The sequence below is a fragment of the Rhamphochromis sp. 'chilingali' genome (genome assembly GCF_963969265.1).
Source record: "Rhamphochromis sp. 'chilingali' genome assembly, chromosome: 1".
NCBI classification, from domain to species: domain Eukaryota; kingdom Metazoa; phylum Chordata; class Actinopteri; order Cichliformes; family Cichlidae; genus Rhamphochromis; species Rhamphochromis sp. 'chilingali'.
The window spans coordinates 53,536,772-53,540,892 of NC_137929.1; positions in this window are offsets into that span (position 1 = coordinate 53,536,772).

The window sequence follows — 4,121 nt, forward strand, 5'->3', positions numbered from 1 at the left end:
ACTTTCACTGTCAAAGTGAAATGAGTCACTGAAGCTGAGCAGGAAGCAGGAACTAATGAGTCACTGCAAACCTGACATTCCTGTCTGATCAGTTTCTAGTGTTCCATCTATTAGATAAACACTGAGCACTATGAACACAGGGACAGTTACCTTTAATTGCATATATTTCATCAATCAGATCAGTACAGATCATGTGTAAAACAAAGATGAGCTCAAAATAGTTTCAGCAGTTTCTTATCATCTTCAATAAGGAGCTCATGTTGTTGGTAGCATTTGCACTTCAGTCTCTCTGTAAACACAACAGCTCTAAAAGTTTTGAACGTATTCTGATTAAAACTCTGTAGGCTGTAGAGCAGCATCATATTATAACAATTCAATTAAAATCTGTCTTACATCCACCAAATTCAACTTTATGATTTGTTGGTGGAAAATTGACAAAAAGCCTTAAAACCTAGAAACTACTATGCTTAAAAGTGCGCCGTATAATGTCAACATTTATAAAGTATAAAGATTTAAACTATCACATCACATTTGACCTCTGACCTCTTCCTAAGTTTAACAGATCAACCTGGAAGTTAAAGTAAAAGGAGGCAGCACAGCTGGAACTCTGTGTGTTCAGGGCACAAATCATCGTTCATATGTCACTTCACTGTTGTGATCTTTGTAAAGAATCATTTTTACCTCTAACATTGTTCTTTTCATTCACAACTGCTGTTTGCAGAGGTTCGGTTCGCAGCTCTGTTGTCATCACCACAGTTTTAGCAACGTTTGACTCTGAAAAAAAACGTTTTTTAATTAATAACAGAGGCAGATAAAATACTACATGACGTATCAAATAATAATTTCTCTAAGAAGGCTTAAAAGAACTTTATATAATGTCAAATTACTCATTAAAGTCAAAGCTAGAATAGCTCAGTGCGACATCATCAACAGTGAGTTAGATATTAAACATTTCCTGGAAGAACTCACCAACAACCAGCTGGATATCTGCAGATCTCTGCATGCTCTGTATCTCTGGGAGGAAACATCTGTATATTCCGTCATCTGAGAGCTCCACCTTCCTGATCTTGAGCGATGTAATATCATAGTAGCAGTAGAATAGCAGTAGAATTCAACTTTATTGTCATTGCACATGCACAGGTACAGGGCAACGAAATGCAGTTTGCATCCATCCAGAAGTGCTTAGTGATATAGATATATTACAATATATATTAGCAATAGTATAGATATGTAAGTATATTACAGAAATGGGTCTATTATGGTATGTTATAATGTACACGGTATGAAGTATGTTGTGAATATTCTATAACTAAGTATGTACAGGCTGTAGTGAGTACAAGCTATGTACAGGCTATGTACAGGATATAAATATGAAAAACTATACAGAATATGAAATAAATAACTTTACAGAATCTGAGATATACAGCTATACAGAAATGGGAACTATGCAAGTTGTAAACAGTTGTAGGGTTAAAAATTATCGAATGTACAGAATGATTATTTACACAGAGCTATACAGTAGTGCAGTTAAGATAAGTGAGGGTGTGGATAATTTCTACAGAGGCTATATAAAGTGCTAGTGGTTGTGAGTCGTGGTTCAGTCCATGTTATTATTGTGTGTTTGAGGGTACAGTTGTCCATTGTGGGTGTGTGTATGTTCAGTCCATGAGTTTAACGTGGGTCAGATGTCAGGAGGCAGAGTTCAGGAGTCTGACAGCTGTGGGGAAGAAGCTGTTCCCGTACCTGGTGGTCTTAGTCCAGAGGCTCCTGTAGCGCCTCCCAGAGGGCAGGAGGGTGAAGAGTCCATGTGATGGGTGACTGGGGTCTTTGATGATTTTCCCAGCCCTTTTCAGACACCGCTTCCTGTAGATGTCTTTTATGACAGGAAGTGGTGCTCCGGCGATGCGCTGGGCAGTTTTCACGACCCTCTGCAACGCCTTCCGGTCCGAGGCTGAGCAGTTCCCGTACCAGACTGTTATACAGTTGGTCAGGATGCTCTCGATGGTGCAGCGATAGAAGTTCACCAGGATGTCTGAGGACAGGTGGTTCTTCCTCAGAGTCCTCAAGAAGAAGAGGCGCTGGTGAGCCTTCTTGACCAGCTTGGAGCAGTTGGTCGTCCAGGTGAGATCCTCGGAGATGTGGACTCCCAGGAACTTGAAGCTGCTCACACGCTCCACAGCCGTCCCCTTAATGTGGATGGGTGGATGTGGGTCAGCATTCCTCCTGTAGTCCACGATGAGCTCCTTGGTCTTCTCGGTGTTAAGCAGCAGGTTGTTTGTGTCGCACCACTCAGCCAGACGATCCACCTAGTTCTATTTAATAGCATATTAATAAACTATTAAAGAAAACTTAAAAACTGTGTGATTATTGCCTGGAAAAACCTGTGGTAGGTTCTGTATAATAAGCATAAATAGAAACAGCCTGCAACAAGCTGGCAGCCAGTAGGTGGCAGACTGCTGCCAACTGGGAGTCTGCACTTTCAATTTGCCTCTTTTTTGACTTGCCCCGTAGAGCCATGCTTGCATAAACCAATGGATTATAACAATACACTTGGAATCAAGTCCATATTATAGGTTCTGCTGTAGGACTGCAGGATAAGTAAAACCTTTTTTTATTTTTTAGTTATATTTAGGACCATGTGTCTTGTAGTTTTTTTGTTTTCTTTAAAAATAACTCTCACTGAACCACCACAGTCAATCTGTCAACATGTTTGTACTCTCTGCTCAAATTGCCTTCATATTATTATTATTATTATTTTTTTGCTTTTTAAAGAACTTATTTCAACATTGCACTCATCAACAAACAAATCTTCCCTAACAAAAAAAGTAACTTCAAGGACCAAATTGCATTATATTTCTACATGTCAACATACAGGCCGCAAGTACGGGTGACATGGGCCTAAAGAGAGAAAGAGTTTGAGACACCTGCTTTAATTAGATGATCACACGACACAGATATAAAATGGTAGAATATGTTCTCAATTATAATTTACCATAAATGTATTGCTCAGGGATAGAACAACTTAAAAGACTACAAAGGCTGAACAGCTAAGTCCTTAGGGATGGGTATCGAAAACCGGTTCTTGTTGAGAACCGGTTCCCACTGTTTCAATTCCTTGGAATCGTTTGCCATTTTTGCAAACGATTCCCTTATCGATTCCAGTCGCCCCGAATGACGTCACCACGTTGCGGCGCGTCATTTACCTGGCAGGAAACACGGCGCCTAAGCGGCTCAAACGCTCAAAAGTTTGATTATACTTTATGAGAACCGATGACAACAGGGCAACTTGCAAAGTAGATATTTCATTTAAGGGAGGAAACACTACGAATATGCAAAAGCATTTGCTCACAAAACACGCGATGACACGTGTTTTTAATTCCGCTCCGGACTCGTGACTCTCAACCCAGCAGCAGCGGTAACGTTTGCACGTCCTCTCCCGTTAATGCGGCAGGTAAATAATCAACTAACACTGCACTTATGTTAGCGCGATCTGCCTTATTACAAGACCTGCCATTACTGTACATGTAGGTGACCATGATGAGAGAGACAGACAGAGTCTGGCTGGCGCTCGCTGGCAGTTCTCGCTGCAGTCTACCGGTAGCGTCTCCTTTCAGGCCAGGATAGACGAATGTCACCGAGCAGTGTCTAAGTTTGTGGTCAAAGGCTTGCACCCATTTGCCACAGCAGATGCCCCGATTTTTGGTAAGTGAATGTGTTTAATTGTAGGCAGGGACATTACTGGATATTCTTGTGTAATTGCCACAGAACAATTTATGTTATACTTTGTTATTGCTACAGAAGAATATTTATTTTATTATTTTACATTTACAATTTTTTTTCCTGGGGACCCTGTGACACCCCATTGAAGAGCCGTAGGCTGGACCTCTTAAGATCTCACTGTTGGGTTTGTAAGGCCATGTTACTCCTAAATTTCTATCTTGTTCAAAGAGAAGATATAAAACAAAGTTCTAAGCTAATCGACCTTAGTGTTCTCCTTTTAAAAAAAAAAAAAAAAGAATCGATAAGAGAATCGATAAAGAATCGAATCGTTAAACAGAATCGAAAATGGAATCGGAATCGTTAAAATCTTATCAATACCCATCCCTATAAGTCCTACTTAT